The 24,104-nt window shown below is 48.5% G+C and overlaps 1 protein-coding gene across 7 annotated transcripts in view; it reads left to right on the top strand.

Moving 5' to 3' along the window:
• Positions 1-9,124: 9,124 nt before the first annotated feature.
• LOC134522531 (collagen alpha-1(X) chain-like) overlaps positions 9,125-24,104 on the top strand; it is a 65,409-nt gene continuing 50,429 nt past the window's right edge. For 5 of the 7 annotated variants that reach the window (XM_063350272.1, XM_063350276.1, XM_063350280.1 and 2 more), the window contains exon 1: positions 9,125-9,554. The gene's annotated coding sequence lies outside the window, so the exon portion shown is untranslated. Of the gene's footprint in view, positions 9,555-15,369; positions 15,416-24,104 lie in introns of those variants that run through there. The other 2 variants (XM_063350274.1, XM_063350282.1) reach the window with 2 other exon arrangements.

Genomic DNA, 24,104 nt, shown 5'->3' with positions numbered 1-24,104 from the left:
AAAGATTTCTGACAGCAACCAAATAGCAAATTGATGCCAAATGTCTCAAATGACTGACACATAATGACATCTGCCTTGTTAGATCAGATCACTGCTTCCCTGGGCAGGCTTGCACCAGCAGCAGTGGTCAGTTTGGGGAATTAAAGTCTTCAAGGTTTCCTCCTTTGTCTTTCTACCTCCGAAGTAATTGCTGCATGAGTCATGGACAGGACATCCTTGCAGGACCAGCAACTGACTCAAATCGGTGGGAATATCTTTTTGATGGGAGAAGGATCAGACCTGATTCTGTAACCATTACTCACCCCAAGTAGCACTCGTTCAATAAGTCTATTCATGTAAGTAAGCCTTCACTGATGTGAGTAATGGTGGCAGATTCTGGCCTGGAGTTATTACACAAAACCATCTCAATCTCAGGAGAAAGCTGCATGACTCAGATCTAGCTTTAAAACTAAAAGTTTTAACTCCAAAGTTATGATGTGCCATTTGGCTCCTGCTGAAGTTGGTCTAAAAAGGCTGAGCTGAATAATAAAAAAAGATCAAGCTTTTGATGTTGAGTTGCGTGTTCAAGCATAAAATCCAGCCTTGATGATGAAGCTTAGCCTGGCTTATTTCACTCAGGCAAAGACACTAAACAAGAACCTTATACTATTTCTCACTTAAAGGAAATGTGTGTGCATTAAAAAAAAAGTTTTGACAGATAAGTAATTAGGAAACATCTGGCCAAACCAAAGGCAACAGAAGTGTTTCCAATCAAAGGTGGTTCATTGAAAGCTTTTCATCTCAACTCCAAGAGAAATGGCAAATTTAGCACTTAAAAAAAAATAAATCTCAGCTTTCTGATGAAGTGTTAAAAAGTCAGACAGTGAAAAGTGCATATGCATCCACCCAGCACAAGAGGCTAAATGGAGGAGGAGAGAAAATATTGTCCTGTGCACACACAGAGATGTGTGCCAAGGGCCCAGCGGCAGGGTCAGTGTTTCAACACTGTCATAGTGTTTTTGATCAAATTCCCAGCAGCTGTGTGGCTCCAAAACTGACACGCTCCTGCAAAGGCTGGTTACTGAATGGTGCTGTGGCAGCTGTGCGAGTCCCCGGTGCCTGCTCCCAGCGGTGCCTCTGGCACCAGCAGCTCCATGTGCCCCTGCCATGGGCACCATGGGGCAGGTGGGGCTCATGCAGGCAGTTCGTGGATGGTCTGTACAAGCTGCGGGGAGGCTACCACAGTCCTGACCGCCCTTGTCTTACTCCTCCTTTTCAAAAGCTTCATTGGAGCTATGCACAGAGTAATGGAAGATCCTTATTGGGGATTTTTGGGTGGGTGATGCTCCCTTTCAGTAGGCTCTGTTTCACTTGGCGTGGTGTTTTGAAGATCTTTCCCCACGTTTTGTGAATGCTGGTGGTTTGGAGGCTCCATTAAAAGAAATACTGAAGTTATGTGGATGCTTCCCTCGGCTAATTGCTTTGGAAGGACTTTGATGCGTTCTTTAAGAGGTGTTGTTTTCTCAGGGCATTCTGGCTGTTGCAGTGCCTGCTAGAAATGGTCCTCTAGGATTTTTAAATTTCAAACAAGATTCATTATGAGGTTTTGGGCAAAGTTTTAAATTTTTTTTTTCTTCAAAGTGGCAGGTTTACACATATCCAGCCCAGCCTCCATGGCCCTTCCTTCACAGCATTCACATGTGGTATCTTAGCAGGGGAGGACAGGACAGCCACCACCGTGCTTTGCAGGCACTCAGAATCAAACCCTGGCCTGTTTTTATATTCTTAACATACCAGACTAAAAGCCTAGAGCAAAACTCACCACATCTCAATGCTCAGCATCCAGCTGCAGACCTAAGGTCTGCCAAGCAGGGCCAGAAGGGCTGCAGGGCCCCAGAGAAGGGATGGGAGCGGGTGAGCGCTGGCCGTGTGTCCCCTTGCCTCCCTGCCCGAAGGAGGAGGAGGGGAAGGAGAGGATCGGTGCTCCAGCACAGCAGCCATTTTAAGCTGCTTCTTGCACAGCTGGAAATCATTGCGATACCATCAGCTGCCAAGGAGAATTATGAGATTTGGCAGAATTTGGAGGGAAAGAGGTAGCCACTAAATCATTTGTGAATAGTAAGTGCTTCAAAGACATAGCGAGAGGCCCTGGCTCCCCAGTGGGTGCCAGTGTGGGTCCTGCTGCCCCGTGTTCGCATGGCTGGGGCTGCTCAGCCCCACAGCAGAATGAGCAGGACCCACCAGCACCTGGGAGGGGTGAAGGGGACCTGCAGGTCTTGAATTGCTCCTGCTGTTTGTTGCCCCGCCAACGCATCCCCGGGCACAGATAGCTGGAATACCTTATAACTGGGATGGATTTACTAGTGAGTAAGGAAATGTATGCTCTCTAACCCCACAGCAAAAAAAGCTCTGTAAAGCAAGAACAGGAAGTTTACTCTATATTCCTTTCCAAATTAATTGCTATTATTTTGATTAAAACACATTATCATATAAATATTTTATTAAGAATACGATTAAATTTTTCTTGCTTGTGAACTGTGACAACTTTGAAGTCTAACCTTTTATAGCTTGGCGCCACATCATTATTTTGCTCATTAGCTACATTTAATAATTCGATCTCATAATATGCTTTGCCAGTTGGAACCTGCCTTTGTGTGCCAAGTTCAAATCAATGCTGTTAGTTATTTGTGCCACTGCAGATAATTAGACAAAAATTAAAAGCAATTTAACCTTGCAGTCTGGCTTCGGATAGATGAGTGTTGGAAAGAGGGGGTGGGGGTTCTTCTGCCGTTGGCTGCATTGGTGCAAAGCTGGCCAGGAGCGGTGTGAGAAAGTGGAGGTGTCTCTGGGAGCGGGGGGGGTGTTCCAGTAATTCAGAAAGTCCCTTTCCACCTTGTAAAGCTGCTGGGCATTGGAAACAGCGGGGAAACTTGCTGTGGACTCTTATAAATGACATGATAGGGTAAAATGGGGAGCAGTGGGGTCTTTGGTGCACAAGGAGGGGAAGCAGAGCCAGCTCCAGCTGAAGCTGCCAAGGGGTCTCCCGCTCCCCTGGGACACATCTCCCAGGAGTGGGAGTGCTGCCTTCCTGCCCTGGCTCCTTCTGCTGGCCCCAGGCTGGTACTGTTCTGTATCCCCCTGGATAGCAGGGGCAACTGCAGGCTCCTCCTGTCCCCCAGCAGCGTCAGGTCCTTGCAGCCTGGCTGGAGGTAGAAGGATGTCTCTGTCTCTCCCAGCTAACTCCAAACAGCCAGAACCCGCTTTCCTAATTTAAGCCGCAGACAAAAGGTTGCCTTACATGGTCACGGATGCTATTTTTAGGTTTGCCAATTAATCCAGCTCCGTTTGAGCTGGATTAGAAATCACATACCTCCTTAATTATAGGTGTATAAACTCCAGACTGGCAGCTGTTTTGACATTCTCAGCTGGGAAATTTGCCCTAAACAGCCGCCCCCCCTCCCCGAGCTGTGGCAAGGTTGCGATCCTGGGGCTGCCTGCCTTCGTGCCCATCTGCTGCAGTGGCACCGCGCCTGTTCCCGGCACACTTGGATGGCTGCCCTGGGACACAGGTGCCAGGCAGCAATGAGCTGAGATGGGCAGCCTCCCTCTTTCTCATTTCCCTGCCCGCCCCCCGGAAAATCTCCCCTGTGTCCCCCAGGCCTTTTTTTTCTGCTGAAGACATCTGCAGAAGTTTTTCCGCTGAAGAATGAGAAGGGACCCATGCTGACGCTTCCATGGCGGGTTCTCCACTGGGGGCTGTGGGAAGTGCCTGCCCTGTGTGATGGGCAATGGGGCCAGCTCCTGGCACTGCCGGGCACCGAGCCCCTGTGCAGGGCTGCTGGCCCAGCTCGAGCTCCCCACACCCAGCAGTGCCAGCGCACACAGGGTTGCCTGCTGCACATCTCTGTGTGCCCACGGCAAAGGCGGGAGGCCATGGTGTGGGGCTGCTCTGCACTCCCCGAGCACGCAGGCAGCGTTGGGACCACAGGTGACCCCTACAGCCGCTGTGCTGGGTGCTCGAAGGGTGGGATACTGCCCCTCTCCCGGCAAGTGTTCCTCTCTGGGAAAGGGAAACCTGAGTGAGGAGTTGCCTTATTTATTTTAATGTTGGTGGGGGAGATTTTAAAGATGAACGTCCATAGTATTGCCCATTTCTAACGCTGCCAGTGCCTCTGAAAGCCAGTTTTCTGGTGAGAGCCAGAGCAGCAAAGAGGAAAAAAGCAAATTTCAGAGAAAGTTCCATGGGGACCCTCCCTGGGATAGGGCTGTCTTCATCCCAGAGGCAGGAGCTGTGCTGTCACCAAAGTCCACCCTGTGGCACCTCTGAAAGCCCTGCGTGCCGGGCAGAGGCAGGGCCGGGTGGTCAGACCCAGCATTACTGAGTCCCCCGTCCCACCCCAAGGACACGCACCCAGCACAGCTGCTGGAGCATCGCTGCTAATTGTGGCTCCCTGCCTGTGGCAGCCAGGGGAAGGTTTGTGGCTGAGCCATACCTGAGCAGTGAGCTAATTTCCCAGCAGTGCCGGGTCAGCGTCATTCCCTGCTGGAGGGTCCCTGCCTGTCCTGCTCCCACTCTCCATGGGTGTAATGCCTGGTGGTCATCTTATTTCTTTTCTTCTTTCCTGTTAGCTGGAGGTTTGACAATAGCTGTCATGAATGCTTTTAATTTTTGTTTCAGTATAATATTAAATGCTTTTGAGTCTGGTGAACAAAGTGCCTTGCTCACTTAAGCTCCATGACGCTTCCCTCCTCTCATTTTATGCCAGTGCCAGCAGCATTAGCACATGACAGTCCTGTGCCCTTTCCCTGGGAACCTCACCAGGATCCCTTTTAATTTTGTGCCCCCTGAATCCAGGCTACCCCTGACTAGAACACCTCCCTGCTGAAAACTGCACCCCAGGGCCGTGTCCGTCAGGAGCCTAGCATCCCACCCCGGGCAGAGGTGGTGATTCCTGTGCCGCAGGCAGCGGCTGTGCTGCAGCAGTGCTGGTTCCAGCCCCCAACTCACCTCCCTGCCACCCCCATCTGTCCACGCACCTGCAGCCATGCACTCTGGCTGGCAGGCAGCTAAAATATCCCCTTGCAGGGGAAAAATCACCCCTTTTTACAACCTGTTCGAGTCACTCCACATCATCCTTGTTTACGTTAAAGTCTGGCACACTGCATCTTGCAGGACAACTCACCGACTAGGCACAGGCACCCAAAGCAGTTTTCCATTGAAGCTGCAGCTATGTATGTTTATTCATCATATTTTCCACTGTCCGTCAGAAAAAAAGAGGTCAGTGTGACAATTGCCAGCACCGCCCTGGGCAAGGGAGAGGTTTAATGCTGCATTGGTGTGTCTGGCTGTTGCTTTCAAGCAAAGGTCTTCCTGGGCATAAGCAAGGTGGAGGGTGCTGTGGGGAGCTCCTCCTGCACCAGGGCTCCCCCAAGGGATGGTTTATGAAGCCGTGGGTCATGGTGAGCGATGAGGAAAAGAATGAGCTCATTTCTCAAGTCAGCTCTTCAGCTGCGTCAGACAGAGAGGCCAGCTCTCCCAGCTGACAGTGACATCCCAGGGGTACCAGAGGAGCCCTGGGTCACGCTGGGGCCCTGGCAGGAGGCACAGCACCAGGCACACACCACTGCCACAGCTCCTGCTTCTCAAACAAGAGCTGAAAGTGTCACACATGAAGATTTCCCAGGCTTTGCTGCTGCTGGTCAGACCCTGGCAGAGCATCAATCCCACCTGCAACTATACAGAGCTGTATGTAAAGAAACAAATGTGTCTGGCAGGGGTCAAGAAGGGGAAAGTGGAGGTACCTGCTTTTATCGCCTTTGTAAACTTGTAAAAGCTTTGTTGGAGTTCTGGTGGACAGCTTTGAGGCTGTCCTGAGCTGATCTGCTGTCTGAGTGCAGGGCCTGCCTCCTCCCCCTGCCTTGCTGCAGCTCTTTTTGGAAGGTGCGATGCTTTACTTGCCCATGATGTCCACCAGAGCAAACAGGAGGTGGTTACGAGAGCCCATGATACCAGTGCAATAAACCTCGAGCCCCTGCTCCGTGCTGTGAGTCATGCCAGCGACACAAGCCCCTGTTCCGCTGGTCGGCAGAGCAAGAAAGAAGGAAGGTTCCGCGTCTGACAGTGGTTATCGCAGAATGACTCACAGGGCAGCAATTCTGCCCTTCCTCACCCTACCCTGCAGAGCGAGGACATATCTGCAGTGGATTCCTGAGGCTTTGCATGCCACCCTCCCTGTGACTTCCCCCCCATCATGACACTGAAACCATCACCTGGTTTGTCAGATATCACTGTGAATCAGCCCAGGGCGTGAGGGGTTGTCACCGTGTCCCATGTCCCCACACCCAGGGCTGGATCACCTGTAGAATAGCTCTGCCAGTCACAGCGTGCAGAGCTGAGCAATGAGGTGACAAACCAGAAGCTCAGATCTTCCTGACGTGTGCTCCCTGGGCCTCCCAGTAGCTGCCCTCCAACCTGCCGCCAGTGTCACCTGCAGTGTGGTTATGGCACCGAGATCCCACCTGGTTTGAGCAATCACTGTGGTGCCCTAAAACCACAGCCCAAGGCAAGGCAGGTCTCCTGGCTCTTGGCGAGCACCAGCAGGTGAGGCGAGTCCTGCAAACGGCTTTATGGAGGTGCAAAGGCTATTGCTCATCAAAGCAGCAAATGTTCTTGGTCCCTGTTGAAGCAAGCCCCTGTAATGTCATGAGTATTTGGGGACATATTGTTTCCATACATCCTGTAGCAATGTCTGGAAATTAGGTAGCTTTTCATGAAACTGGAGTTCACTGGACTGCAGCCGGGGGGGGAGAGACAAACATAGAGGTGATCCTTGATATTTAGGCCCAAAGGACCATAATTTGAATGTTTCCAAACTCAAAACTAAATAGCAAAATGAGGATGTTTTGTCCTGCCAGTAGAACACCAGATACCCGTGCACCTTACAGCCACATTTTTGAGCAAGAGACCCACCTCCCCACCATGAGCAACCAAGCTGCTGCCACCGTGAGCCACTGCTGCAGCTGGGGAGTCCCTTCCTGCAGTGCTGCCACCCCTGGGGCAGCTGCTGCCGCAGCAGCTCTAGCTCAGGGCCTTGATATCCCTAAATGCATGACAGAGACACGGAGGATAAACTTTTAAAAGTCCTTTTTGCCTTCCCTCCAAGCTCTGAATTGATTAGTTGCTGCGGGGCCATATCCAGAGATGAACCAACAGCTGTAAGCCTCAGCCCCGCTCCTCCATGGGGCCTCCCCACCGTGTGCTGCCTGGGAACAGGACATGGAGGAGGGGACATGGGGACCTCCTTCCTGCACACAGTCTGTGGCCGCTCTCTGCTAAGACTAATGAGAAAGCCCAGCAGGGAAGTGAAGTTACAAATCTCAGCAGTGGGAACTGAACAGAGACCTGAAGGCTTCATCTCGGTGTGCTGACCAGCAATGGCAAGTCCCAATCGGGGCTGGCCACTTGGAGAGCAAGGCTTGGATACTGCTCACAGCACCCGCAGTCATCCAGACCCCTCTTGTCTGCTGCCAACACAGTGAAGAACCCCTCCACACACCCCCGCCATGAGATGAGAGAGGCCCTGCCAGCCCGCTCTGATGCCTTTGAGTTCTTGCAATAGCCAGCAGGAACTGCAATTAACGTCTGCTGCAATTTCTTCATTATCATAATGACAGTGCTCAGCAAAATATACGGGAGACATTGATGGTGACGCCCAGATGCTGGAACCATACGATGCCACATGGAAAATCATGGCGTGGTATTAAAACTAGGCTTTTAAATGGTACAGCTGCCTCTGCATAATGCCCTTGTAATTTATCAGTGTACAGCATCTGGTTGTTTGCTGTCATTCTTCGACTTCCAGACAACCATAATCTCAAGTGTCTTAATAATAACACAGACCTGCTAGACAGGGGAGGAGAGAAGATGGGAAGGGGGTGGGAAGCAAAATTGCTCCTTTTGTGATGTTCATCCCAAATTAGAGGGGAAAACCAGGAAAAGGGCAAGTCCGGTGAGGGACTGGGAGTGCTGGAGGGGCAGGAAGGGTGAGGGGTGCAGGAGAAGGGGCTGGGGCTGCGCAGCAGGTCCTTGAGGACCCTGCCCGAGGGGGCACATTGCAGAAGCTGTCACTTTGGTATCCAGGCCTGGAAGAGCTTCAGGCATCTGCTCTTTCTGGGGCAAATTTCCCTTTGTAGGTTTAATGAAAACCATTTGGCCAAGCCTGCAATTGGAGTGTGTGCACAGCAGTGGTGCAGGCCTGGCCCCGCAGCCCAGTGCAGGGTGGCACCATGGCACAGCTCGCTGGGCTCCACTGCCAGCCCCAGAGCTGCACCAGCTGAAGGGACGGTACCAGCTCCTGCATTGGCTGCCCAGAAAAAAATGCTAAAATGGTTTGAGGCAGGACCTTTTCCTTTGGAGTTTTGCAACCACACTGATAGGTGGTTGCAAAGCTGTGCCAGTGCAAAGCTGCTCACCCACTGCCCTGGCAGTCCTCCATCACAGAGGGGTTCACATGGCACGTCCCTTCCCATGACGGGCACTTGCGAAGGTGCCATGACAACTGCAGCGGTTTGGGCTCCCCGAGGGTGGGCACCTCAGACCTGGTGTGCTGGGGCTGGGAAGAATCAAACTTAAAATCCATTATAAATCTGGGAGCATGAAAGCTCTGCATGGTTGACACATCATTGCCCTCATTTTGTTAATCTCCTGGTGTGACTCCTATCGAAGTCTGGGAAAATTTCTGGTGTATGACTGAGCCCTGAGTGTGAGCGACTCCACAGAGACGGTCTGCAGCCGTGGGGCCAAATCCATGCCCTGGTCACACAGGTGTAAACCCACTGACACTGCTGGGGTTGGGTCACGCTTGCTTCGGGACCAGTAAGGGGGCACCTGACCACTGTCCGGTGCAGTCGGGGGCTGCGGGTCCCCAGCACCCCATGACACAGCAGAGCCCGCGCCCCCGCCCCATCCCCAGCGCGCTCTGGGCCCTGAGGAGGGGGCGTGGGATGTGGGACGTGCCAGGCTGCCTGCTGCCACCACAAGATGGCGAGCGAAGGAGCCTCTTTGCGGGCCGTCCTAGGGAAAGACGTTCGGCTCTCCGTTGCGTGGGGTATCTCAGAGTGATTTTCCGTGGCAAGGGATGAGAGGAGGGTGGGGAACAAGTATGAGAACACCCACGGCTAGGCCGGGCAAGAATAAGGATGCTTGAAGTTATCGAGGCAGGATTTGGGAGCACATGGCAGGTTGTCCCGTGGACTTTCATACTGCCTGACTACCCCCTTGTTCTGACAAGCTGAATCTCCAAGGGAAGAGCTGCCTCCCCGCTTCCCCTCTCCATCCCTGTTGCTGCCGGGGTAACCCGTGGCTTCCCCACCACCCAGCAGCTGGGATGAGTGAGAGCAGAGCCAGGGCGGGGGGGTGCTAATGGCAGCCCTGTTAGCATTGATGAGGGGCACCTGGAGGGTGGGGAGGACCTACAAGAAGGAGCAAAGGGGCAGGAGCCCTACTCGAGGTGCTTCCTAGGGAGCAGCAGAAAGGCCCTTTCCTGGGCACAGTCGATAAGCGTGGCTGCATGGAGGTAAGTGGTAGAGGTGTTGGGGTTGGCTTTTCCGGGGTGGGGAGGTTCTGTGTGAGCCCTGCTATAGGCTGACAGTGATGACAAGCAGTGGGACTGAAGTCTTGCTCATCTGATTCTTTCCTCTGAAGTAATCAGCTCTCTGTAGCTGCCTCCTGTGCTGCCCTTGGGGTGCTCTGCTCTGGTGCATGCACGGGAGTCCCATCCTTTGCTGGGCTGTGAATCTTCTGATGCTTGACTGGGGGATTTGACCTGGCAGGAGGGTTTGGGCCACCCCCAAGCCAGCTTGTCCCCTATGATGCAGGGTGGGAATGGTTCCTCTCTTCCCTTGTTTGCAAAAGGTGCAGCCAAGCTTCCCCTGGATATTTCCACTGGAAAAGCTTCCTGTGGAAACCAGCTCACACCTCCACTGGAAAAGATGTCTGCAGGAAGAAAAAGGGCTTTTTGTTAAATATGTGCATACATGAAATTTGTATGTGAGCTGTCTAAGTGCTTCCCCAGGTGCTGCTGATTGGCGTGGGCATTTACATGACTCGATCTGGTTGCTGTGAAAGCACCAGGAGCGTGCTCAGCGCCGTAACCTCCAGAACTGAATCATGGCGGTGCAGCACTGAATGGGCATCAGAGTCCCCTTATCTTTCAATATCACAGCAATTACTTTACTATGTTATTGAGACAAATGAGGGTGGTAATGAGAGCCATTTTGTAATGGGAACTAGTAATCTAATATACACACAGCTAGCACTCCTCCAGTAATGCTTTGACCGGCAGACCTGTTCCAGTAGTTGCAATTTGTGGCAGTACAGAGTATCCTGATTATTTTTTTAATTGTTTTTAGTGCACAGAAACTTCTGGTTGCTTTGTCCTTTTTAGATAGGAGGCAAGTAGAGGGACAGGGGTTATTTTGCCCTGCTCTCTCTGTGTATTAAGAGATAAGCACCATACTATGTTAACAATCAGGCAATATGTGATAAACTGGAGATACTGGTCCAAGTTAGGACAGAAGCTTTATCTCGGGAGGGTGTCTGAGTGGGGGGAGATCCCTGGCTGGAATTAGTGCAAATGCTGCCAGCTTCCCCTTGCCATCGGAGGTGAAGTTTGTTCAGGCTTGCTCTAAGCTCTTTGGCGGGTATCCAGACGTGAGGCACCTCTCCGCTGGGTCATTTTAGGTTACTGGGGTTAAACACTGATTGTTGTGAAGAGCTTCAATGCATGGGCAAAGCACTGTAGCTTAGTGGTAACGTTAGCTGAGCCACAGAAACTGGCCCATTGGTCCTCAGCATGGGTGCTGGGGTAGTTTAGCCTCCTGTGAAAGTGGTTTATGGTAATACAGTCTGTGCTAAAAACACGTTTGTGGCCTGGGAGTGTAGTTCAACTGAAGGGGGCAACCTAAGTCCTGGCAACATGCTCCTGCCTAAACCAGCGCACAACTTCTGTATTCATTGGCAGACGTTTTGCACTATTAACTTCCCTTCAATGGTTACCTGAAAAACTCTGAAACAAGATGTACTTTTAAAACAAACAAAATATCTAGTTACAGAAACCCCAAATCCTGCTTTTTCATGCAGATTAAGTGACCCAAGACAGCCTGCCCTATGGTCATGCAACAGCCTGTACCAGTTAGGTGGGTGCCCAGCCTCTTGTGAAGGGACTTTGTGCTGGTTCATACAGGATGGGGTCTGTGTCGCACCACCCCGTGGCTGGCATTAATGGGGGTCCTGTGTAAGAGGGAGCAGTCTGGCACTCAGGAGTTGATTTCCTTAGCGCTGGGGAGCTGGTTTGGGAGAGAAGATGCCATATGGGCAATGCAGTGTCGGGTAACTGGGAGATATGAATCAGCCAGCAGAGCAGCTGGTATGTTAACCTCACTGTCCTGATCCCAGTCTTGAACCATAGGCCTGGAGTGTGGCGTGCTTTTGGTCTCTGCTGGAGGCACACGTTGCCTTGCAGCCTTCCTGAAACCCTGTGTGCTCTTGTATACTACCAAACACACCCACAGCAGTGGTGTGCAGGTATTTGGGTCAGGTCTCCTTTGGGGCTGCCCTCCCCAAGATCTGTACCACCCCTCTGCCCACAGGCAACAGCCCTGGCAATGATGCAGTGGGGTAGGAATTATTTCCCAATGTGTTTCAAGTGTATAGACTAATACACACTTGGCGGCTCTGGTTAGATGTCTTACTTCCTGAGAACCAAACCCTTCTTACAGCCTGGGCTGCCTGCCCCTGCTAACCCCAGCCTGAGACCCCTGTCAGCCCTGCATCTTCCCTTCTCCCCTGCCCCCTCCAAACCCTGACCACCACAAAAATCAACTGTTTTTTTTCTCTGGGAGCGGGAGACCATGAGCCTGGTGGCCTGGGCCGCTGTGATGCTTTGGGCCTCCAGCTTCTCCATAACTGCTCCGCCAGCCCCTTCCTCACACAGTGAAGCTCCCCCAGCCAGCACAATTCCTGTGATTTCTGCAAAACCGGCACAGTCTGCCCTGGTAGTCTGCTGAAACGGCTGAATACAAATATAGTCAGTGTGTCCACGGGTTTACTTAAAGTGGTGTGTGCATTGCCCTCTGAAAATGCAATGTTTACCCTGGTGGCTGTTGTGCTGGGTTCATAGATGCAGGTGAAATGTTCCTGGACCAAAGTACGTCCAGTACAGCCGGCTGCGAGCAGGAATCCAACACGTCGGAGAACAAACACATTACGCCAGCGGGTGAGCTGGAGCTGCATTCCTGAGTGTTTTTGCCTGGCTTGGGTGTCCCTGGGATAGAGGAGGTGATGGGACAGCTGCCAAGTGGCCCCTTCTCTTAATTAAAACAAATGTGTAGTTGGGTTTTATCAGGTTCAGTGTTAATTAACACACAGGGATAAATCTACTTATTTTAGAGTTGCCTCTCTTCTGTAGCTGCTGGTTGTATTTTTGTGGTCAATCTTGTATTCATCTCCTTTTGCACCGCCTCCCTTTGTGTTTGTGGAAGTATTGGGCCAGAGGGACCTCAGGAGGTCTCTAGTTTAGTCTCTGAGATGTTGCCAGGGCTCGTTTGGGTCAGCTGTGTCTTAGCCTGGAAACCTCCAAGGACATAGTTGCCTTGGCCTCTCAGAGTGCCTCAGCCAACCCTACAGGAGGAGCTTTTCCCGTGTTCAACCTGAACCTCCCATGGCCCCTCAGCATGTCCCCAGCATCATGGGATGTGGGGCTCTGCCCTTCCAGCCTTGCCAGCACCTTCTGCCTGATTTTCCACCTTTGGAGTAGTTGTAGTGAGGGAGCCTGGTAGGTCTGGGGGTTGCCAGTGAAGATTATCATCCAAAGAAAGACATATTTTCCAATAAAAACAAACACTACATGTTCTTGCTCCTGGCTTGGGTCAGTGCTGAGGCCTGCTCAGTCCCTTCCTCATGGGTAGGAGACTGCAGATGTCCTACGGCTCAGAAATGAAACCTGCCCTGAGAGGAAATGCTTTCCTGGTGCCCAGCTGGGAAGCCTGAATTTTTCTGTCCTTTTAAAAAACACTTGTTTTTTAAGAATGTGACTTATCCACCATTTCAGCTGAAGCTGGAGCTGTGAATGCTGCTTGGAAAGGGGGTTTGGATCAGAATGCTTCCTCTGTGAGCTCCAGAGGGGTGGTGGAGTCTTATCTCTCTGCAGTCTCCCTTAGCAACATCCATTTATATGTCTGCACAAGCTGCTGAAAGAGTACTTCATCCTAGCCTTTTGTTTTGTTTCATTGGAAACCAATATATTTAGCCATGTCAAAGTTTGAATTCTTGTGGCATGTTTAATCCAGGTTCAATGGCTTGCTTGGGTCCCAGAAGTAGAAAACCGAGGAGAAATAAATACAGGGAAGGAATTGTTGGGATGTAAAAGAAACTGGGGGGGGGGGGGGTACCCTGAAGCTTCAGCAATTTGGCAGAAAGCCTCTATCATTTTTTTGTAATATGGCTCATGAGACTTAATGAATCTCTGCTCAAAAAGGAGGGAGATGGTTTCAAAGCCTTTGGTGGCATGGCCAGATCATTAAGACAGTTCTCACTGGCTGAAGGATTTTGTGTTTCTGTGCACAGCTGACGGGGGTTAGTACATCCTGTGGGATACAGATGCTCCTGTCTTCTGTACTTTTCCTCCTGGCTGGTGGCAGCAGCACAGGACAATTTCTATGGGTGTTGCCTCCTTCGAGCTGCAGTGATGGGACTGCACTGATGCTTCTTGCCTGTGAGCTGGCTTCTGGTGCCCACATCTCTCTTGCCTCTGTATTTTGTAAGCTAACAGCATCTTCACCCTTACACAGAACCAGCTTGGGGGGAGGCTGCTTCCCCAGGGATGGTGGCCTTGGATTGTGAGTGGAGTTCCACCTCCTGCTGGGTCTTCCACCTGTCCCTATACCTCCAAGGAGGACTCTGGGTACCTCTTTTTTCCTTCCAGCTGCTCTGTCTGTCCTGTTTTGACCATAAGTTCTCTGCACAAGGAGCTTTTGGTGGAGATGGGAGGTTATTGTTCTGTTTGTGCCGGGGGGTAGGGGGTGGGTGGGTGGCTGGGGTGTGTGCTGCTATTTCAAACAGCCAAGGTAGTATTTCCGCTGTAGCCTTTGTCCAAGTACATATTTGCAGGGGAGCCTGGAGGAGAATTTCACTTACTGCTTTATCAGCCTTATCTGCTTCTCCCCTGAAGCCAGAGTGGTGAGTGTTTTCGTTTATCTGTGTACCTGCCTTAGTGACTGGCCAGAAGAGATGGAGAATACTGTAGATATCTAAACATATCACTTTCTTCCACTGTGCGTAAGTTACTCTATGTATCAATTTTACCACATTGCTTATCAGCCTGGATAGGGCACTGCTGCTCCTGTTGCAAAGCTCAGACCCAAATCTAAGCAGAATCTCCTGGAAAGCTTTTATCTAAGTTTGATTTCTAGCAAAGATAGGCATTATCTGCATGGAATAAACTCTTTTGCCCTGTAACCCCTAGTGATGGGAGACCATGACAGGACTGACAAAACAGAGCCAGACAAAGGGTCAGTTTGCATTTGCTTCTCAGGGTTGGGCTGTGCTAGCAGCAGTGTCTGGCTCTGATAGCCAGACTGCAGCCTGGTCCCACTGGGCTGCTCAAACCTGCCCTTGAAGATGCTTCATTTGTTGTTGCTGCTCTGCTGTCTCCTTTGAGTTCCCCACGTGCTCTCAGCCCTCATCCTGCCCTGCAAGTGGTTATCTTCTTTTCCTTCCTTTCCCTCAGCCCATACACAGGTACCACATGCTACCATAGCACAGGGTGGCTTCTCCTCCTCTTCCCTTCCCCCTGGTGCTAAGGGGCTTGGGGGAGTCTAACCCTCACCCCAAGGGGACCTGTATCACACCTTTGCAATCACTGTCTTGTGTTTGGCAGTGCATCGTTGGTAGTGACGCAGGATAACTTGGCCTAAATCATACATTACAAGACCTGATCTCACTGTGCAGATCACTTTGCTGGCTTTGTAAAGTTAATCAATTTACATGTTGCCATTAGGTCAGGAATGGTCCACTTCCCTTAAATAATTAATTAAGATCAATTAAACACTTCATTGCATAAGTAAGTTGGTTCAACATAGTAGCAGCCCACGCAGAAACTAGCAGAAAGGTATCTCCCAGTGACACAGCTTTAGGCAAGCCCTTTGGAGTTGGGGGCTGGAGAGATGATGCAGGATTTTCCTGGAAGGAGCCTGTTTCCTTCTCTCCCACTGAGTTACAAAACTTGTTTTCCCATTCTGAGAATCATCAGTGCAAAAGGACCGTAAAGAGTTTTAAGAGGACTTTCTTTGGCTTGCTTGTTAGGAAGCACTTTGCAGCGAACTGGCAAACACCTGCGGCTTGCTGGCTGCCCTCCTCCCAGAGCAGGGGAAGGATTAGGTAAGGTGGCTGCGTTTGCAGTCCTCTTAGCTGGTGTAAGAATTACTTTAGTTTGATAATCTCTCTGGCCCTAACTTCCAGAAAGAAGAACAGCACATCCCTGATCCATGGCAGACCAAGTAACACAGATTTCCAAGATACTGTAACATGGGCTCTTTTTAAAAAATGGGAGACTCTTATCCCAAAGAAGCGAAGGCAATAGTTTCTTGCTTCAAAGGATGTGCTCAGAGGGATGAACAGCCAAGAGATGAATTACTGCTCTGAAACAATCTCTTCTGCTACCCTTTATTCTTGCGGAGTCTTTCTGCTTGTGGTCTATTGTGATGGCTTTGCTTATTCTTTGTCCTCAGACACGGTATTTTTATATGGATGCATCTATAGATAACACATTATAAAAAGCATTCTGCGCAGTGATAACTCGCTGATCTTTTTGCTTCTGATAGGGAAATTGAAGAGGTTTTTTTCTGACTGTAAATCCTAGAGATCAACATGTTAATGAAGTATGCAATGAACTTTGGGTTGGATGTTGCAATGTCCTGTGAGCTGTAGTACTTATCTGGATTATTCTTCAGAGGACCCATGTCCTGTCTGCTCCACAGGGAGGTTCACAGAACAGTCCATAAATCCTTGGTAATGCACACAATGGATTTTGTTTTAATATATAATCTGCCCGGAGTCACAGTACACTGCTAACTAGTTGTTGATCTGGCTGGGGTGCCTGCTGTACTGACATAACCTGCGTGCAATGTACACTGAATACCGTTCCAGACAAATGTGGTTCCCGTTCAGTCGAAATCTCCCTACCTGGTAGCAAAGCATGATGGCCTAATATGCCCAAGGCCTGGAAATATTTATGCTACAAGGACTTCTGGGCTAATGTGTGGCTAGTATTGTGGGTTCCTGTGTTGTGTACACCATGCAACAGCAACTGTCAGGCACCTAGTTTTGGTAGTGTTAATTTTGAGAAGTATCCAGTCCTGCATCCAGTTGCAAACCTTCTGTTAACAACATAATCTCCAGCCATGAAAATCATTGACCGACTCTGTTCAGAGAGGTTGCATTCCTTCTCTTAGGTGCTTTTGAGGTTTGGCGATAAGGGAGTACTTGGCACTATAACCAGAAGTTTGGGGGAGGAAAACTGGCAGCTGTGGGTGCCTTGGGTGCCTGCAAAGAGTTAACTTGCACCACTGATTGCATGACAGGCCCCAGCTGTCTGTGTCTTCCCCTGCAGTGTGTCTCTCCATTATTTCATCAAAGCAACAGGCATGGTTTTAATTTTCTGTGACTTGCTTATGAAATATGATCCTTGCTGTAATAAAGAATGATTTGGTTTGTAATGGATACATAAGAAATCAATTTCCTATTTTTAAATTAGGTGGGATTAACAATGAAGCAAACAAAAAGCAGAGCAGTAGGGAAAGAAGGATGGGAGAAAGAACCAGCAGCCCCCAGACATGGCTGACTGCACTTGGACGTGTTACACTCATTTGTTAATGGCTTCAATGAGGCAGTCACAGCTGTAGTGTTTCTTCCAATGTGTATTCATTTGCTGCTTAAAAAAATCATGATGTTGGGAAGATTCATGACTTCCCTTCTACCTAGCAGTGACACTTAAAGTGTAACATGGTTTCTGTTCAAATTCATCATTCAGAAAACCCAGCACCCTCATAAATGTCTCAGGAACAGACGCCCTCCCTGGCCTTCCCGCAGTGTCTGCAGCAGGGACAGCATGCAGCAAACATCTCCACCTTGTCCAGGAGGCTGGGAGCTGCTCTCCAGCAACTGTAACAGAAGAAGCTTCCAGCTTCTATTTTCTAAGGGTATAGCTATATGGGAGAGAGCTGCTTTTTTGGAGATACTGCAGCAGTGTGACGCACCCTGTGGGGAGATTTCTATCTGTCGCTGCTGAAAAACCTCTGGTCCCACTCCTTTACCTTCCTCCTACAGCACTGAACAGTTGCTGCTTGGGGACCCTGAGGCCAGACAGCTGTCAGCAGTCTCACAGTCCTGCACAAGACTAGTCCATACAGTCACCTTCCTGGCAGCTCTATGCACTGTATCCCTGCAAAAAAAAAAAAGGCATTTTCCATTCCATGCTGTAGTAAATATCCCCAGCACCTGGGGGTGTCCTGTGCTGGTGTCCCTGGCAGAGCAGTCCCTCCAGTGAGGTCTATTGGAGGGGTCCGAGAGGCACAAGGATTAGCCTATAGCCTGTTGAGATGCTCTGCGTGCTTTTCTTCCCCTAGCTCTCCTGGGACATTCACCTCCTGTGGTGTGGCATGAAGCAGGAACAGTGCTCACTTGGCACATGATGAGGGTCCAGTGCAGGCTGCCTGCTGCAGAGGCACCGATTTCCCTCCAGGACACAGTTCCTTGAGGTTTCAGGCATCTCTGAAGGCAGGTTGCCCTTTAGACCTTGAACTGCAGACAGTTGATCTAGGTTCCCCTGCCAAGCCACACCAAGCATTGCCAGTGTGTTTTTGTGTGGTTAATGGATGTGCTGTTACTCCCTTTTCCTACACGTGCACATGGTGCATGCCCTGCAGTACAGGGAGCTCAGAAATCACAGTGTCCCTGGAGCTGTCTGACGTGGAGGGTGTTGGAGGTGGGGAGCTGTGGGTTTGAGTACTGGGGGTAACAATCCTGTCTGAGCCTGTTCCCCTCAGCAAATCACCAAATTGCAGTCTGGATATACTAGAGCTGCTCTTCTGGTGCCAGCATCTCCTCCTGGCCCAGCTCCATGCTTGTGCTAAGTGGCTTTGGAGCTGCCCCAGGGGTCTGTCATGGGTTGGAATTAGAGTTGCATTTGGCTGGCTGGTCTGTCCTTCCTTCTTGGATGCTATTGCTTTTTTTAGCTTATCTCAGTTCTGCATGGGTTTGTGAGTTCCTGCTGAAGTCTCTAACAAGACTTGTATGGTGGCTTCTTTTTCCTCCAGCAATCATAATTTGGCCAGAAATAAATGTCTGCAAAAATCTTTTTAAAGTATCTCCTTCATGTAGATTTCGGCAGCCTTCTTGAGAGACAAGCCGTAAAAACTGGTGGGACTCTTGGAAATGGTTGGTGGGACTTCCAGGACTGGGCAGAAGTCCAGAAAATGTCTTGTAATCTTCTCCACATAGATCTGTTATTGCTGGGGCAGGTACCAGATGCATTATCACTACTAATCTCCTTCAAGGGTGGAGGGGTGCCTGAGTGTAGATAACTGTGATGAAACAGAGCCAGATTTCTGTCTTTACAGAATACAGACCAAGAAAACTCCATGGAATCCAAGGCCTGCTTCTACTTACTAGTGTCAGAAGGATATTGTTTTCATAATCTTAAAACCACCAGTCAATCCACAGTTCTCAAACAGTCTCTCCCTCTCTTTCCCAACTGATGTCCTAGTTAAACTATAGCTTTTTTTTTCCTCTGCTGCCTACCTCTGGAGTTTCAAGTAACTGTTAGTAGTATCCCAAACTGAAAGGCAAAACCAGACGAAATATACAAAAACAAACCTCAGCTAAGAACCCACACTTGTCACTGCTGAAGCCAGAGGGAGCTCTGCTGTCCAGCTCCACTGTCACTGCCATGTGGCTCTTCATGAATTTGCAATTTAGCATTAAGGCAATCCAGTGACTGAGGTGGAACAAAAGTTCATGCATACTTGCCTAAGCTTGCTCGTACTTGAACGAGCTAAAGGGAAAGGAACATAGGAGTCAAATTGCTCAATGAGAGTCAGTGTAGTGCACTGTCACCTCCAGAATGTTCACTTGGGTCTCACCACCCTTTAGGCTTCTGCCAGCAGGAATAACTCTTGGGAGAGTTGTACTGCTCTAGTGATCATGCAAAGTCATACCACTTCTGCAGCATCACTGGATACTGATGACGATGTTGTTTGCTCTGTGGGCTGGAATTTATCTCCATGCCACACGCAAGCAAGGCTCTGTTGGCTTTTTAGCCAGCTGAACTGGCATCATCTTGTAGCATTTAGGTTTCACTCTCTTTCCAACCTTGGTTAAACTTAAAGCTGCTATTCATAGCTGCTTTCAGGATCTGGAGCTCCAGAACACCACAGGAAGTTTCTCATCTGTTCAGGAAGACACAGACAGAGTGATGGTTTCCAGTGGATAAGATGAGGTTTTGTTGTGCTCTTCACATTTGTAGCTGAGACAGCATTTGTACGCATATGCTGTTGCTGTGCCAACCACCAATCATGGTGACAGGGCCTTCCTGGGATTTCACTGATGAGATGAGGAGGGGGAAGAGTTCAGATGATTAGTTTAGTTTAAAGCTCCCAAAACCATACAAAGCAGGGGTAAGATCTATTAACTGTGAGCCTAGAAGCTATTTTCCATGGAGAATGAACTTAGGTTGTTCTGGAGAACAGTTGTTTATCAGGACCAAATCTCTGGGAAGGACCATTCTTTGGCCATCTCAACCTGGGAAATGGCACTGTGATTCTTTACAAGGAAAAGAACAAAAACTAGTAGCTTGGTTTTTAAAAAAACAAATGCACACAAAACAAAAAAGCCTTACAGCAGTTTTACAAAAGGAGTTTTTTAGCTGAATAAAAGGCCTTGAGGCTGCATAAAAACAGCACAAAAACTTTGATGTATTCCTTTGGGAGGATTAAAACAGATGTTTTCTTTTTTCCAATGGCCAGTAGCTGACATTTCCGAAGAAGGCACAAAGAACATTTCTGGGGTGTGTGTTTAAAAAAAATTCTGCTAGCAGCTTATCGGCTTGAATGAAAGATGAAGTCGAATAATCTCAGAACCTACATCTGGTCACACTTATGCTGGAGAAAAGCCACAGCAAGTCCAATGGTGTCAGAATAAGGAGGAGCAAAATGAATTCTGAGGTGACAAAGGCAGCATAAAGCACTTCACACTGGGTAGGGACAGTTCAGAGGTCTGCATGGCCTCTTATGACAAAGGCATCATAATGATGTTTGTGTTTGTAAGGATCAGTTACAGCCTGAATTTTACATATTAATGTATTTGGATTTCTGCAATTTACTGACAAAACCCTTCTCTGTTAAAGTTTTGCAGCCAAAAGTTATATCTGTGATGGCTGCAGAATGCAGTAAAGGCATACAATAGCAATTTGGGTTTTGCTGTCTCTTTTTTTTTTTTTCCACCTAGCCGTTTTGCATACAGATGCACATGTGCGGCAGGACGTGATTTGGAATCTCGGTGACTGGGGTTTGTCAGCACTTATTTGACGAATGTGCCCTTTTGTAACCCTGAGGTTAAACCGCTGCCAGAAATGTCCTTCATGGTCAACAATAATGATTACTAATTTGGCATTCAGAGCGCTTTGCTTTGCCATTCATAAGCAGCATTTCAGTAGTTTTACAGCCAGGTACATCCCTAGTTACAGTAATTGTCTTTCAGTTAGGGAGCTAATTGACTATACTGCAGCAAGTATGGAATAAATCATGTTGCTATAGTAGCCAAGGTTTTTGGAAAACAGTATTTCCCAGAGCACAAATGCCATTTCTCTGAATTTTGCTTTTTTTCCCTGAAAATAGCCCTATCATCACAGAATAGTGAGGGATTTGAAGTTGGGTTTCATTTTTTTTCCAATAAAAGTTCGGCAGCAGGCTGGATGTTGCTTTTCACTTCTTTTTATTTATTCAATTTAACCTTCATCATGCTGACAGAATACAGGTGTGTGGCTACCTTATATACTCAAGCTAATTACTACTGAGACTGACATCTGAGAAAGAGATTTGAAGGAACAAGACAAAACACGGTCAAAATTTGGCCTTGAAACATTAGAAATTAGTCCAAAGAATGGCATCAGAGTTGGAGACTTCCTAACCTGTGCAAAGATTGGACCAAGGTCTGGGTCTGAGCTCTATGGATTTATCTGTGTTAATAGGAGTATTTGTCACTGAAGCCAGACTTTTTGCCTGAGTAGAGAAAGGTCATGTAGAGGGACTGCACTAACTTAAGGGAGTCAAGCACAGCCTCCCCTGGATGTGGTGCATCCATCGCTGTGTTGTCTTGTTCAGTGAATCATGGCATAAACAAGGTACCAGAGATCATATCCTCAATAGCGTTAATGGTTAAACTGTGGTTTTGATTTTGTCTCTCTTATTTTCAGCCATCGGTACATCCACAAGTGTTTTAACAAAGTACTTTGTTTCTTGTTTCCCAGAATACCAAGTGCATTTCATAACACAGCTGTTGTAAATGTTATGGCTCTGGACATGTCACGTGTTAGTGTCTCCTGTGCTTCCCTTCTCTAAATCATATTTAATAGGCCCAGTTTTATATTTCTCTACTAATTTGTTGAAATTTGTTGCCTGCCCCTCTTTCTTTTGAAAATCAGGGTAAATTCCAAACTTCAATTTAAAAGCATTTTGTTCTAATTCACTTTGTTTTTATGAAGCGTAGTATTTGTTGGAGGGAGAGAAGTTGAGATCATTATCTGGCACAGTTAACTAAGTTTCTAAATTTTAAACTGCTGCCTTCTTTCTTTTTAAACATTTTCTCTGCCAATGCTAAACGTTTTGATCATTCAAAATGTAAATTGTACTCCCCATAGATGCTGAGGGATTGCAGATATATTTACATACAAAGGAGCTGTTGAATGACTCATGTGAAAAGTTATTTTCTTGTTCTCAGCCTTAACACTACAGCAGTTCCCTCCCTCCCTCCCCCCCCCCCCCATTTTCTGTAGTTTCTGGAATTATTTGTATGCCTGTTAGTCTCTGAGCAGTGTTTGAAAAGGTGCATGTGGTTAAAACGTGTGGAGCAAGAGAACCACAAATGGTTTAAATATTTTTGCCAGAAGTGCTCATGAGAGCCACCTTCTGTGAGTTATGTTATATGGAAAGAATACCCAGAGGAGAACCCTGAGGGCAGTGGTGGTCAAGGGAAGGAAAGTCTGCCAACCTCTTGGGGTACGGAAGAGAAAGCGAGGGTTTAGTCAGAACACAAAATACAGTGGTTTGGGTAGGAGTATGATGTTCTCAAGGCAGTTAGCACCTTATAATGCCAATCTTGCTAGCTGGGTGTGTGCTACACAATCACGGTTGTGTTGGGCCACAGTGATGGTACCTATCTCCTCATTAAGCAGCATTTTACGGGACAAGTGTCACATGGTTCTCCCATGTCCATATGCCTGCTGGGCTTGGGCCTTTGGCACTAGGCTGACTTTGACTGGGGTAGCGTAGCTGGTATGGGGCTGTGTTTTGGATTTGTGCTGCAAATAGTGTTGATGATACAGGGATGTTCTTGTTATTGCTGAGCAGTGCTTACACAGTCACTTTTCTCCTTCTCACACCACCCCATCAGCAATAGACTGGGCGTGCAGAACAAGCTGGGAGGGGACACAGCCAGGACAGCTGGCTGCAACCGACCCCAGGGATATTCCAGACCATATCACGTCATGCTCAGCATATGAAGCTGGGGGAGAAGGAAGGCGGGGACGTTGGGAGTAATGGCATTTGCCTTCCCGAGTAACCGTTACGCGTGATGAGCCCTGCTTTCCTGGGGATGGCTGAACACCTGCCTGCCCATGGGAAGAAGGGAATGAATTCCTTGTTTTGCTTTGCTTGTGTGTGTGGCTTTTGCTTTACTTAGTAAACTGTCTTTATCTCAACCCATGAGGTTTCTCATGTTTTCTTTTCTGATTCTCTCCCCATCCTGCTGGGGAGAGTGAGCGAGCGGCTGTGTGGTGCTTAGCTGCCAGCTGGGCTTAAACCATGACAGGCATAGATTCCTCTGGCATGAAGTATGAGTCTTTTCTTTTGTAAAGTTCAGAATATTGAGCCTGGTTGTGTTTGAGGAGGCAGAATAGCACACTGGAGCTGCTCAGAGCGTTCTGGAAAGCCCTGAGCTTCTGTACGTTTCCTGGGCAGCATTTCAAAATGTGCTTGGAACATCTTTGCACTACTTGGGTCTGGGATCCTCTCATGAGGCCCATAAGAAACTCTGAGACTGTGGCTGTCCATAAGTCTCTGATAATAGCAAGACAGATTTTCTTTGATCTCCTTGTTCTTCCTCAGACTTATCAAAATACGGGTGCAATACTGTCGTATCAGTTTGGGAATGGTTCAAGCTTTTCATCAACTATTTATAGAATTACTTTATAAACAACTTTATTTTATGCACATGATAGTAGTACTTGAATCTGAGGAATGCATATACTAGTCTCTCTTGGCTCACTTCCTCTGACTTATTTGCTGTCTTCCACCTTGATTTTTCTTTTAATTTGAAGCCTACTCAAGAGTACACAGGCTAAAGATGACCCTATAGGAGACCTGCATCCATGCAGATGTGGCTTTTGACCAAAAAGCGGGTCAACCAATGATCATCTCTACAGAGGCTGCACTGTTCTCCTTCGGTTTCATCGCAGCTTTCTGTTGTCTTTTTTTTTGCATGTGATCTACCCTATGCTGTATTATTCACTTCAGAATTGATAATGTTAGGTCCCAAACGTGGAGCCAGGAGGTAGGTAGAGGCTTTTCAGGCTATGTGACCTCTCCTAGCAAACTTTGAAGGGCATCTGTTGACCAGCCGTGGTACTGTTTGTTTTGCGCGGAAATGGGGTCTATAAAAAGGCTTATTACACAATGTTAAGTGATTTTCATTTTGCTAAGCAAATATTTGCAATATATTTTGGGAGATCAAGCATTCAAAGTGAAAAAGCAGGATACCTGCCAGGGATGTGGGAAGCATGTAAAGGGCACCTTTA

The sequence above is a fragment of the Chroicocephalus ridibundus genome, chromosome 12, assembly GCF_963924245.1.
Source record: "Chroicocephalus ridibundus chromosome 12, bChrRid1.1, whole genome shotgun sequence".
NCBI lineage: Eukaryota > Metazoa > Chordata > Aves > Charadriiformes > Laridae > Chroicocephalus > Chroicocephalus ridibundus.
This window is presented reverse-complemented; position numbering and strand designations above follow the sequence as displayed.